The 14341-nt window shown below is 39.5% G+C and overlaps 1 long non-coding RNA gene across 1 annotated transcript in view; it reads right to left on the bottom strand.

The window, feature by feature from the left end:
- LOC124159034 overlaps nucleotides 1-14341 on the bottom strand; it is a 250000-nt gene that overhangs the window by 52536 nt on the left and 183123 nt on the right. Inside the window, exon 5 of the long non-coding RNA XR_006864896.1 lies at nucleotides 8300-8600. This is a non-coding gene — a long non-coding RNA (uncharacterized LOC124159034). The remainder of the gene's footprint in view (nucleotides 1-8299; nucleotides 8601-14341) is intronic.

Below are 14341 nucleotides of genomic sequence, written 5' to 3'. Positions count from 1 at the left end.
AATTTAAGTCGGAATGAGAATTCTTTGGCTCATTGAAAACGAAAATTGTTTCTATGGGCTCATGCTTAACACCAAATTCGATTATTGCATGACTATTCTTCAAATGTTTTACACATTTCACATCATAAAAAATCAAAAACACAAAAAATAGCCTCCCATTGCATTGTATATTCATGAAGCAGGATTTTGCTGAAGAGTATCCATATCTTACATATTCAACCAATCTTCGTTGAATTAGGAATGATATAATACAAAGAGATGGGTGTTTAATCATAATTAGACCTCAATGCAGGTAAAAATGATGGTTATCATGAGTTATTAGCTCTTCAGATCTCTGTAATTCGTGATTTCCCCGTAGAAAGATGGACACTTATCATAAAAAAAAACAGTCCAATAGAGTTCACCTTTCCCAAAGGATATAGCGAGTTCCGTAAACCAATCTTTAGACCGTTAGACCACAATTCGCATAGGAGTGGCATGCTCAATGGAACTGGCAAACTTAGAACATCCCAATCTATTAAAGAAGTCGGAGGGCAGCCAACTTGGGCTAATCGTTAATCACTCTGAACTACTAGTTGATGCAGTTGTGTAACTCATGCACGTGTACTCACTGCTACCCGCATAAACGTAAAACCCAAGCACCGCGAATGACAGAGGCGGAAAGGATTCTTCCGACCTAGCCAAACCGAAGCCATCGCAAGAGCCAAGGGTGCCAAACGGAAAAAATGCACATTAAATGCAGTCCATCCACTCTAGCTGTAGGGGGAATTGGGCATTGCCGCGCCCAAAAACGACTTTTTCGGAAACCGGCGCGGTAAACCTGATTTTGCGAAGTTACTCGCAATAGCACTAGAATTACGAGAATTCTACTCATGAAATATGTTGATCACCCTACCAGGCTAAAAAATAGTCTTTCGTATGGCGTATAGAAATTTAACCACTAGTTTTAAATTACTAAGCTTTTCCCTCCTCCGGATTTTGAAGTGCTATGCGATATGTTCATATCTTTTTTCGGAGGGGAAGATATGAACATATGGGTAAACATATGAAAGTCCATCAAACAACGATGATAATTTTATTTATTATTATTTTAAATTTTAATATATTTCAGACGACTGATTAACAAGAAAAGCACTAAAATCCAATGTTAAAGGCACGTAAAACAGAATTTTTTCGGCACTATTACTCGTCAATATACTAATTAGAAAATCCGAAGAAGAGAAATATTTTACGTGTAATCGTGGCTATTCTCGGCGCGTATTATCCAGGTTTTCGAGTCCAATCGAGAGGGAATATTTTTCCTCAGAAATCTCTTTCCTCCCTGTTGGGTGGATGGAAAATGGTGGGTTCCCTCTACCCAGCCGATAGTCGAGATCCCCAAGAAACCAACCATCGAGCAGTCGCAAGACGCTCGCTCCTTCTGCAGCCGTTTTGCGTCGTAAAGATGTAACGCTAGAAGAGGTCTGTAAGATCTCGTATCTCCTTTTCGCCTCCAAGGACAGCAGCGGCCAGGGAATGCAAGGAGGAGAGGAAGACTGCACTCTTCCGATTAACCTCACTCACTCTTCCTTGGTTACCCGGCGTCGCCTCCTCCTCCCGCAATCGCAGATCCTTTCCCCGAGGGGCTTCAATCTCCTGAGGAGCGCTGCCGTGCCGTTGCAAAACATGCCCACCCAACGCCGACTAGGCGCGCTTTCTGCCATTAGCACACTCTTCCCAATCACAAATTATATATGTATATAATGTAAGACAAAATTATAAGAAATAAGAAATGTGCGATTAGAAATTTCTGAAAAAATTAACCTCAAAATGGGTGATATTGCGCAATCGTATTGTTGAAATTCGCTCAAAGCTCTCGTTTAATTAAGCTCTAATATTAATTTTTTTAATTATTTAACATCATTATAATGCAGAGTATTAAATAAAATGTCGAAAAGGCTGGATACCAAAGAAAAACCGTTTTCATAGTAACTGCAAAGTGCATTAAAAATTATGTTGCAACCGATGTTTATGGAAAAAAATACTTCAAACTGTATCCCCAACACCTACTGAAGTATTGCAGCCTTCTATACAGGCACTGACTCAAGCTAAAGCCTTTGTGATGCTCGCATAAAATGTTGAAACGTTGAAAAGGCAATTAGATTTATTATTTGGCTAACCCCAAATACACTTCAAAGTAATTACATGGGGCTCAACAACAACCTCGACATAACAACTTTTCAAGGTATTCTACCAAACAAGTGGCGTTAACATGTTTTATTTTTAAATTATCCCGGCCAGTCCTCATTCATACAGGTAATTTCTACCTTTTTTTAAGAGTGAGGCCTATTATACTCCACATTCTATCCATGTACCCAACAATCAGCCTCCTCCCTCCTTTTTTACCCCATAACCCCATTTTTGTCATGGTTTCCAGCATCATTGACCATATATATTTATCGCCTTAAAACTAAAACCATCTCAAAATAAATCTACAAAAAACATCCAAATTTCACAGTTCCTACTCATATGGAACTAAAAAACTGCGATTTAGCTGATATATACAAGCAAACATAAACAACTCACAATGAAGATATTTGCCAATAAGTAAATAAATTAAATGGATATTTTATTTCTATTCTGAATACTATCACGCAATGGCTAGAAAAGTCTAGGAAAACTTGGTTTTTATTTTTGGATAACACACGTAGCAAAAAATTAAACTTGAGGTGACAGGGATAAAAATTGGATAAAAAATGTTTCCTTAGTAATATTATAAGTAGCGCACGTTATATAACTTCTAATTGTCGACAAAATACTATCCTCCCACCGCTCACTACGCGGTATGGAATTTTCGGCGAGAAAAGTTCGGTTCCATGCACATGCGCGTTCCACTGATTTTCGAACAGCAGAGGAAGTAAATTCCTCGACGACGCTTTATGTGAAAACATGTGGCTCCTAAGCAATCACGCTTGCTGACGCGGTGGGAGTTGGCGAACAAATAAATTGAGAGCCGTCGCGAAGGGCGGAAAAAAATCACGACACCATGAAGACATTAACCGTTATCTCGCCGCCATCTTTGGTGCATACAGGAAAAACTACCCATCCAACATCACAGGCGGCCAAGGTCACCCTTATAAAATGCCTCGTAATGGAAGTCTTGCCCGAAGCTGCGGCGGCTAAGGGAAGCAAGAGACTTCAATGTTTTCCCACAACTTCTGAAAAGAGGCTCCGAGAAAATTTTCATCGAAGCTTCGGAGTTAAAGACCAGCAAAGACGTTTTTGCACAAACGGAATGATTCCTAATCTCTATTCGAACAAATATGTCATAGAGGACCCGTAATATATTAACTAAGACGGCTAAGAGATAGACAAGGAAATCCAAACATGAGGTGCGCATTTTGCTGCCATGAAGATCTAGAAAATTTCACATTGCGAATGAGACTAAACAGAAAATCAAGCCATAAAGCTTAGAAATTAATTTATCAAAAATCTAGTGATATTAGGAATAAATGCATATTTTCTGTGCGGGATAGAAATGCTGCTCATAAGCTTCAGCTAAACATACCGGCAATAGAATAACAACGACTGTATAGCTAACCAAGTTTATGTTTAGGATGACATTCAGGGGAACTAATACTTCAAATTTCTCCAAATTAACTCCAAATAATGGCAAGAGCCAATACGTAAAGCAATTTGGAAGCAACGAGCACTTTGAAGAAGGCTATTTCCACATCATTCAACAAAATTACCAAAAATAATGACCCGAAGCGAAGTTATTTTCTATAATTTGTACGGCATTTTCAAACATGAGCCTTTCATTTTAGAAGAGATGAGATCTGAAGTAAATTTGAAACAGCTGATTGAAAATGACATAGTGCGTCAAATCCATGGTCTTAAGTGAAGTCATTTATTAAAATGTGGAAATAACCATTTTTTGTTTTATATTTTATCATGAATATTCACTAACTTATTCATCCTATGGAAAGATTCGAGGATACTTCAGATACACCTATTCTCAATCCATACCTTTGTGGGCACCGAGATAAAAAGCACTATAATGTAATACGAACTTTAAAATCTTTTTTCATTGTATCATTGTATTAAAAATTTCCAAGGATTCCACCCGTCAGGATCCATTGACGCAGAATTTAAGCCAAGACAGACACCCGAAAATGCACAAAACTGCCCAAAAAAAAGGAGGATTCGGTACGAGGGTACCTACAATTCTTTCTATCATAAAAATAACGTCTAACATAATAGCGATGGACAACCAGGGCCAAACACCCCCACACGCGTCTGCAGCTTAAGCGGGGGGAGGAGGGGAGCAAAGGGGGGAAGATTTTAAGTCCGGTAAATTGCGAGAGCAACAAGAGGAGCAAAAAGAAAATATAAAATTCCTCGCCCGTCCGTGGTATGAAACGCACGGTGCCTCAAACGTGGAGAGCCCCCCGAGCTGCAGTTAAGTTTCCTTATTCGTCGCTTTTATTGTGGGCAAAAGATGCTCCCAGTAGAAGGGAAGCTTTCGAGGAAGTAGGTAGAGCAATGGTGGCTTGAATGTAGGGAGGATTCAAACAAAAACGATACAAGAGAAAGGAGTAACATTTTCAAGAGAATTTAACCTCTGCCATTTTTGCAAAAAAATTGATGTCTTGACCATCACTCGTGATATTCTAAATTTGCAAGAAAATGGAAGCCATGATTCCAAAAGCGACTCGAGTCCATTTGTCAGAAATCTGATATGAACAGTTTTTCTTAATCGCTGTGGCTACTATAATATTTTTAATTTAATTTTCTGCGAATGGATAATGCATTAAGTAATATCTATCCACGGGTAAAATGTGCAACAATGCTTCCGGTAGCTATGAAATTCTACAGAGGAAGTGGTATTCCTCAAAGCGAGTGAATGGACCCGTGGTGTTTTGGAATTCGTGGATGCAATTTAACCAGATCAGCGAGCTTCTGACAAACTGAAGAGGGAACAAAGATTCCTACATAACCTAACTAGAAAAGAAAATCGGCACTGATTCCGAGGACCCTAGCGCGAGACCAATCCAATTCAATGTGAACAGGGAGGAAACAAAAAGGATACCCCGAAAGGGAGCGACACGATTTATATGCAAGTATGTAATCAATAAAGAAAAAACCGCGTGGGTTTGTTGGTGATGACAACAGTTTCGCTGGTACTGCTGCCAGCGTCTTCAGGTCGAAGATGATGCCGGTCCACGATTTTTGTCCTCCTTATATAGGGGGTCAGTCCCGCCAGTTGTGGCTGCCGCTCTCTTATTGGTCCGCCTAATGAGCCTCCTCCAATGGGCATCCAGATGGTAGCCGTCGTCTCTGTTAAAATTGTCCGTCCGGGCTATCTCAATGGATTCGCGGATGAGTCTGGGAAAATATCTGCCTTCTTTCACTATTATCTTGGCGTCGTCAAACTTAATGTCATCGTGAACAAAAATCGTGGACCGGCATCATCTTCGACCTGAAGACGCTGGCAGCAGTGCCAGCGAAACTGTTGTCATCACCAACAAACCCACGCGGTTGCACCGGAAACATGGAGAAATTGGAACCTGAACACCGTGGAAAACCTACGTAGTCACAATAAATAAAAAATATTGGAATGGAATGTGTATTCAAATAATTTCTGTTGCTGGGGCCTATGCTTTCTCAGGTTCACTGTTTCCCAGACATCATATGATGTGCATAACTACCTTTTATTTCAATACGTCAAACTTCCACTACATCACGCCTGAATCTGTTAAATGTTTTCGGAATGCTATCACTGTGTATCAGGCCAAACTGTACCTGGATTTGTCGGTGAAATCCCTTAAAGCTAAATAATTGTGGAAAAGTGCAACTAACCTTTATTTCAATATGTCGAACTTCCACCATATCGCGTCTGAATCAGTTGAATTTATGCATCATATGATGCGTGGGAGTACAACTAGACCGATTGGTTACACCATTGCTTGTTCTAGCAACCAATTGGTAACAATAAAATGATACGTTATTAAAAGATGGCGGTTGGGTTATGTTACAGCTTTCACCGCATGTCAACCCCTCCTAGCCCCTAGCTCAAAAATCATTCCATTCAAGCGTATCTTGAATTTCTAGTTCAGATAACCGTACGAGTAAAATTTGAGCCATATAATCTTACATAAAATGTTGTCTTTTGAGGACTGGTATTCTGACATACGATATTTAAGATACGATCATGTGGCTGAAATTTTACTCAAACGAATTTCTGTACCAGAAATTCAAGACACACCTAAATGGAATGATTTTTTTGAGAAACCTCTTTGCGGCTATGAGCGATCAAACGAGTCTTTATCAAACATCCTTACGCAATGTAGGAAGCTTTATAGGCGGCGAGGCGAATGGAGGAAGGGTTGACGGAGCAGGTGGTGAGGTAAGGGGAAGGGAAGGCCTCGAGAAGAATGCGCTCCCGAGTGGGATAGTCTCCTGGAGAGGTATGTACGGCCCATTCTCCCACACAATATTCCCACCGCCTCACTTTCAATACGCCTCCCTCCTCCTCCATCTCCACTACATCCTAACACACAAACACCAACCTTTTTTTACGTTACCTCCTCATCAATCATTAATACCTTTGGGTCAATCACATAAAAAGGACGTCACTGAAATCACCCTACATAAAATCACTACATTGTAACGAAAACTAGAGGCCATATCTTTAGACATGATGGCCTGATGAAGACAATCGTCGAGGGACAATTGTGTGGCAAGAACGGAAAAGGAAGACCTGAAACAAAATACATGAAACAGGTAGTGAATTATGTGAAAGGGAAGAAGCATGTTGGTGTGAAAAGATTAGCTGTATGTTTCGAATCCATGTCTTCCAGATCGAAATTGTTGTGATAATCCAGCAACTCCTGAGTCAATAACTAAAATACACCAGCAAAAGTGCTCTAATATGGTGAATTTGATTACGGTAGGTAAATATTAGATCAAAAAAAATTTCGCCTTAAACAGTCTCCATAACAGCTGAACGATTTTACTTCATTCTTGTAAACGATTATATTGAAATAAACAGTGAAACGAAAAAAAACTGGCAATTTTTTTCAGGGTAAATCACAGACGGCAAAAGAAACCGTGTTGACTGTATATGATTGAAATGTGGAGAGTTGTAGCCTTATTGGCATATAGCGCTTTGCTGCTGATCGAAGCGTTTTGGATTAAAATCCTGGGTGAAGCCTTCGGACACACCCATACAAAGGTCCCAGGGAAGGGAACAAGCCCATCAACCCCGAATGTGGATATGCACACATCTAAGGCTTAGTATGGGTTGATTTCTATCCTCATCAATCCAAGCCAACCCTCGGGTCGAAGCAATGGTTCAAACCTCGTTCACAGCATCTATACTTGACTTATCAAGACTCGATTTGTCGACTTCGATCTTGACCATTTCGTTTGATCTCAGCAACGTCACTACAGACCTATGATCATCATCGTCATCCGTATCGAATGAAAAACTTTTATTTAAGGCCAGTAAAATTGGAAAGCACAACCTCGATCGTAAAGAAAGCATCGCAATCAGTTGATCTTTCTAAGAAAAAATTACTGGTTCCAAGCGGTGCTAAAACTAAAACGTGGGTGCATTTGTAAATTTTTACTACCAATAATTCACACATGTATTCTAAGTATATTATTTGGGATGTTTTTTCGTCTTAAATGTATATTTTGAGTATTTTTAGAATATATTTTAAACATGTAAGATCTTAAATTTTCCCGGAGTATCAAGTAGTGATAGTGATTCAGTAGTGATTAGAGCAGTGATTCTCGGGTTCTCCATCGGATAATTGGCTCCATGTCTCCCGGAATGTCGAAGAACGATTCTCTCTTTATCCTGAGGGGATATTCTGAATGAGAGAAATACAGAAGATTCTTCAGATGATACCCTGAGGATGAAGAGCAGGTCGTTCTTCAAAGCGTCGGGAGACATGGAGCCAATTACTCGGTGAAAAAAAACGAAAATTCTTTACGTATTATCAACATGTTTCGTGCAAGCTGTTTCTAGAGAAAAGTTCCGTCGAGTTATCGAGTAATCGATCTTTCCGTTCAAATTTCGATTTTTGTTTAAAAGCCGAGCTTTTCATTTCGATTAAAAATCGATTGCTCGAAAAATCGATTTTGACCGACATATCCATCACTGCCTACAAAGTAATATTCATGGATGACGCGATAGGATAGGAGGGATCGCAAGGAGCTTCGAACAGTGCAAGTGCACCCCTTCCTTCTTCCCGTTCTTCCTCCCACCTGACCACACACACCACGATGCAGCATGCACTCACTCACTCACCTTGAACCGCTCTGCCTCTCCCCTTCGGCCGGACTCCGCCGCCCGCGGCCGCCGCCTTCATTTCTCTCGCCCGCAAGACGACGACGACGCTCCCGCCGCGAATTCCTCCACTTGTCCCTCTATTTCGTTTCGTTTCAACACGTCTTCCTTACAAACGAATCCCACACAAACCAACGACAGCAAAAGCCTCTCTTTTCTCTTCGACTTCCGCTCTTCGACCAGGATACTTCCCGCATCCATAAAGTAGTTTTTTTCAGTCTGTGCACGTCTCTCTTCTATTATATAACAGTGATTGCTTGGCCTGCAACACAAATGGAGAGGAATGAATACACTGATGATAAGCAGAGTTTTGGAAAGGGTTTTATACCGATCTCATGGGCATTTCATTATATCCCACGGACCATGTTGTCGGTATGATACGGGTATCATACCGTTATCTTGGCTCATGAGACTACCGTCATGGGAGAAATTTACTTCAAGCAGTATCACATAAAAAAGTGACGCTGGGATAGTTTGCAAGAGTTTATCCAATAGCTTCACTAAAAAAGAGAAATTTACAAAAACAACAATATTTATATATGACAGAGGAAAACAATACTGAGTAAATATCTATGATACCCACCCATTTATAGACATTTTTATTGACAATATCGACGTTTGACACTATAAACTCTCAGTTAAAGAAGTATTCAATCACAAATAACTTTGGATTTACAGGTGATTTAAATACAAAACAATCCCTCTGGAGACACCACTGCTTTGGATTTTACCCAGTTAAAACCAGTTACAGGTCCATCTTTTCTGTACCATTTAACCGACATATTTACAAATGAATTTGAGATGCTTTGAAAAGCGTTAACTATCATGACATAACGAAGTGTTAGCTTAAGAAAATTTATAACATTACCGCAGAAAATTCCTAAGAATACAACGACAGAACAAGCTTGAGGAAAAAAACATATTAAAAAGAGCTTAAATTAGTAGCGAGTAAGGATTAAATATTGCAATAACTTCAAATATTAACCATGAAATGGTCATATGAAATCAAAATGTAATGAAACTAACTGCAAATGCGAGAGCGCTAAAATAATAAAATAAAAATATATTTTTCTTAAAGACCATTGCATTGGTACCAAATCAAAGAAATTCAAAATATATTTCATACAATAATTTGCCATGTAAGCAAAGTACCCAACAACAAATTTAGAACCAACACTCGTGAGTTGAAAAAACTCGAACCATGGAATGCTCAACTGATAATGTCAGAAAAATAAAGCAATTCTGTCACTAAAATATCAAAGCTATATTCTGCACGGCATTTTTAAAAAAGGAAAAAATACCTGGGACGAAATTTGGTGGGATGAGAAAAAAATCAAAACGGTGATTTATTCTACTCTTTCTTCCTTCCCAACAGATACGGGAAGCTCATCATCGTGATAAAAATGTAAACACAAATATCGGATTTCAGAACCAGCTCCGACGTTGGATTTAAATTAACGTTGAGTTCCTTCAAAATCCCTAGGGAAATTCTATTCTTTACGTTTCTAAATTTTACGGCACTCTAGTTTCGTAGGTATATTGCATTGTAAATAGCTATGCATGTAAAAGATGACTCCTGACTTCGATATTTACTTTGAGCTTCAAGTACAAGACGTGATAACTCATTGTATCGTATGTCACTGCGAAAATGCACCCCTCTTATGTGATTCAATCTCAAAATGGCCTTTGCATCACTTGAAGAAAAACGAAAACTACTAAAAAAATAATTCCTTTGAGGAGGCAATCTGTAAAGTCATTTTAGTATCACAAAAATTTTTAGCGACAAGCCTTCAAAAAGTTTAAAAAGATATCAAGAGCCGATCAACAGAACATTTTTACGTAATTAAATGAATGACTTTTTCATGACAGAAGATATCAAAGGATAACAGGCATTTCACTTTATAGGCTGTGATAGTTTTTAGCAACAAAGACGGCGCGTGGCAAAAATAAAGAGGTGAGTAAGCAAACGATGGAGAAAACATGAAGGTCAACGCCTGGAAAACATTTCTGAAAGAATATTGGCAAATTCATAAATTACCTCCACCGTCCTTTCTCCGCTCATTCAAAAAGGTTACAAAAGGTTTTCTCGTGAAACGATGGAGATAAATATAAAGCCGCCACTGATGTGAAAGCAAGAAGGCAGAGACTGGTACAAGAGGTATAGCTTTAGAGGCTAGCGGCAAGCTGCCAACGATTTTCCGTCAATGTCACTGTCAAAAGCCGGAAATCTGAAATAATTCAAGGGAAGGGAAGCTTCCACGGAAAAATTCTCTTGCACGAGTCCAAGTTGCCACCGTGATGTGAAATATAAGCAAGCACAGCAGAAATGGGCTGATTTTACACGGTAAGTGGGAATTGTTACGCGGAGGATGTATGTATATGGAATCAGTTGAGGAATAAAAAGGCATGAATTATAATAATTTAAACAAAGATGAGTCCATAAAGATAAAATGTAACTTCGTACATTACAATTTTCACAGATAATGCGCGAGCATTTAAAAACTATGAACATTTTCAGGTTCTCATTTTTTTTATTTGAGTAACTTCCATAAAAATGTGCTAAATACTTCTAAGGTATTCTAAGAGGAAATCTTGATCGGAAGGTTACCGACACGCACAAATCTTTCCTCACTTCATTGATTTTTTTCGCCTATTCTACATTTTACTTTACCTTGTCAGCATGTCTAAGATAACAATCATAGTTGAGGATGAACATGAATTTATTACACAACACCGTAAATTAGGGGCACTGAACACAAAATTTCAAAGTAATTTCTTCCTATTCTAAAAGCAGGCAAAGATTTTATGCGTAAAGTTTGCTGGAAGGGGTACCTCATGATAACTAATAGCTTTGGTGCATGATTGTTGGGTGGACATGCATCGCTTTAGCTGGGACTAGCTGGGGACAGGCCCAGGACAGATCTTCACCCAAAGCAACTAAGCATGAAACACATCAGAAACAAGAGAGTACGTTTGCAGCGAGCCTTTCGCGGAAAAGAAACCAATCTTGGATGCTCAGCATCAAAGAAATTAACTTAAGTCATCATATTTCAGGATAAAACCCATCGCAACTTCAATTCGATTCTATTCCGAGGAGAGAGAACTGTAAAATACGAGTAACGCATAAAATAACAATCATTTTCACCACTCTCGCGGCTGCCATGTTAATGACCGCCGAAACGACAATAATCTCTCGCGAATCACGAGGGAAACCGACGCAGCTCCGACCGAGGACCAGCGAAGTGCGCAAGTGGAAGGAAAACAGAATTTACACGCCCTTTCGCCCTTCACTTTACGGCACACAGGCTACAAAATGTTAGCCCACGCCATCATTAAGCTGCCCCGACTCCGTGGGGATCTGATTTGAGAGGGCAAACAAGCCGGAACGAGGGTGGCGGCGGTGTCGGAGCAGCAGCATCGGCAAGAACGAACGGGCTTGGCTCCGGCCCTCTCTACGCGCGTCTGTCTACTAGTGCTGAAGGCAAGGCAGGGCGGGAGTCGCAGTCACTCTGGCGTGGCTGATGAGCTCCCTCCGAGGCCCAGGGAGTTGGGGAGGAGAGAGCGGGTACCGGAGTAGGGAAGGAGCCGACGACGGAGGATGTGCAAGCAAAGTGTGTTTTCCCAAGTCTCTCTCGCAACCCCATCTCTATCTACATCATCCCAAGGCAACCCTTCCTTCCTACCTCCTCCCCTGTTTGAATTATGAAAATGAATGAATTAAAGATGTCAAAAACGACTGAGCGACGTGATCGATCCCCAACGTCACTCGTCAAGGGATTTGCCGCTTTTTAAGATGAAGATCTTCGCCGAAAGTGCGCGCAGCTCGTCGTGAACTCAAGTAGATTCAACAAAAACGAATGGCGTGAAATTTAGTTTATTCTTGAGAAAAGTATATAAACAAACTAGGTCCTCAATTGCATATGGCAATTATTACTTTTGCTATTCCTGTACAGTAATTAATATCAAAGTAGTATACCTTTTGCGCACTAAATAATGCACGGAAAGGGAAACGCAATGTAGGGAAAGATTTAAATTTCCATCATATCCATTTCACATGCACAGCATAAAAATATTGAACTTAGTACGTAGAGTGTTCGGTACAGCCCTGGCTACTACTACTAGTGGGCTAATGGTCCCGGGTTCATCCCAGGTGAAGCCTTTTGACACTCCACACTCCAATTCTCGGAGTGCAAAGTGGTCAAAGTGAAAGGGACAGGTCCCACTATATTGAATGTGAGATATTCACACGTCTGTGCCATATCCCAGGATTGTCTCTCTCTATCCAAAACAGCAAACAAATTGAAACGAGTGAGTAAGCGCTTTAAAAAGTAACGATATTATGTTGAATATCATTGGAATTAATAATTGTAATGAAATTCGAAAGTGATTTTAACAGAATACATTGAATAGGATAATATGATTACTTTCGCACTTAATGAATAAACATGCTAATTATTAACAAGCGAAATTCAGCCTCTCTAGAGATTTTCGGGAAAAACTAATTCCTCTCGAGTACCCAAGCGAGGAGTTCTGCGTAATCAACTGAACCGGATTCTTGCGGTGGCTGACGTTCGAGATATATTATTTTGATCATCAGTCGACTCCAAACTCCCGTTAAATAAAACTTAGACCTTGAAAATCTTTAACAACTTTTGTTATCGAAAGACTTTAGCCCTAAATGTATCTTTGATTTCAACATTTACCTAGCCATCAGTAATTCCAAGTATTCAAACAGGAATAGAAGTTTTCATAAACACTGAAAAGAAGTAATTATTTGGAGATAAAATCGAGGTAAGTTTGCAAAATTATCTCTCAAAAGAACTTTACACTATAGGAATAATATTGCTGCGTTATAATTCAAATATTCACTGAAATGACACCGATTAGTTACTCAATCTTGTTTAATATGTGATCTTAGGAATTTATTATTTGATTTACGGGAGAATATTTTACGATCTTGACTCAATTCTGCCGTTGCACATCCATTAGCCACCCAGATCAAGTCGTGTTTTGCATATTTTTTTTTACGGATTGACTTTCTCATTTCTTTAAAGATGATGCGTTCGTCGCATCGAGAGAGATACGAGGGGTTGGTGCTCGATGTTCAGGCATCAAATACAATTCTCTTCAAACATCAATCCATTTGTCGCAGCCACCATTTACCTTGACGGAGAGATGGAATTCCAAGCGAAGATAGTGAATAATCGAGGCCTTCCCTTCGCATGCTCATTTAGCCTGATAAAATTGCATCGGCATAGCCGCGTCACGACGCAAGGGGAATTTGCATGATTTAATTATGCGTGGGTAGATATATAATGATGAGATCGCTTTCGCGATCGCTTTACACCACGAGACGCGAGTTCAACACTCGCTTTTGTGATTATTAAGGAGTGCGCTCTAATTCATACGGGTAGGGATTGTTAAAACAACCTACTCAATGAGACGGTTGTAATTAATCAACCTTGTGAGATAGCTTTGGTTCGAAATAAGTTTCCAACAAAGATTTCCCCATCAATTCCTAATTGCTAAAATTCCTTCACAATGGCTACGTCTTGGATTGAGATATTCTATCATAAATTTATTTTCTTTCAGATCATCATCGATATATACAGTGCTAAGCTTTAGTTTTCACGTCAATCAATCGTCATACTCGGTATTCATCAACGCATGGAACCATAAATCCCACGAAAGAATGCTATTTTTAGTGCAGATCGCACTCAGTAAACATAACCAGAACGCTCTTGATAGCTGTGCAAAGGCTTAAATCAAAGAACAATATTACAACCCATAACTTCAGTATTATAACGAAAACTGGAAAAAGAGTTAGTGAATCAAACAAAATTATACCCCCATGTAAATTTTGTTGAGTCCTCATACCTATTCTTCTTTTTGAGGATAAAATATAATGGAATCAAAATCTTTAATAGCGTCAAGAAACGTTTAAACAAACAATGTTACTACAATAAGCCAATCAGACGAATAAGGCATTACTTGATCTAGAAT

The sequence above is a fragment of the Ischnura elegans genome, chromosome 5 (genome assembly GCF_921293095.1).
Source record: "Ischnura elegans chromosome 5, ioIscEleg1.1, whole genome shotgun sequence".
NCBI classification, from domain to species: domain Eukaryota; kingdom Metazoa; phylum Arthropoda; class Insecta; order Odonata; family Coenagrionidae; genus Ischnura; species Ischnura elegans.
This window is presented reverse-complemented; position numbering and strand designations above follow the sequence as displayed.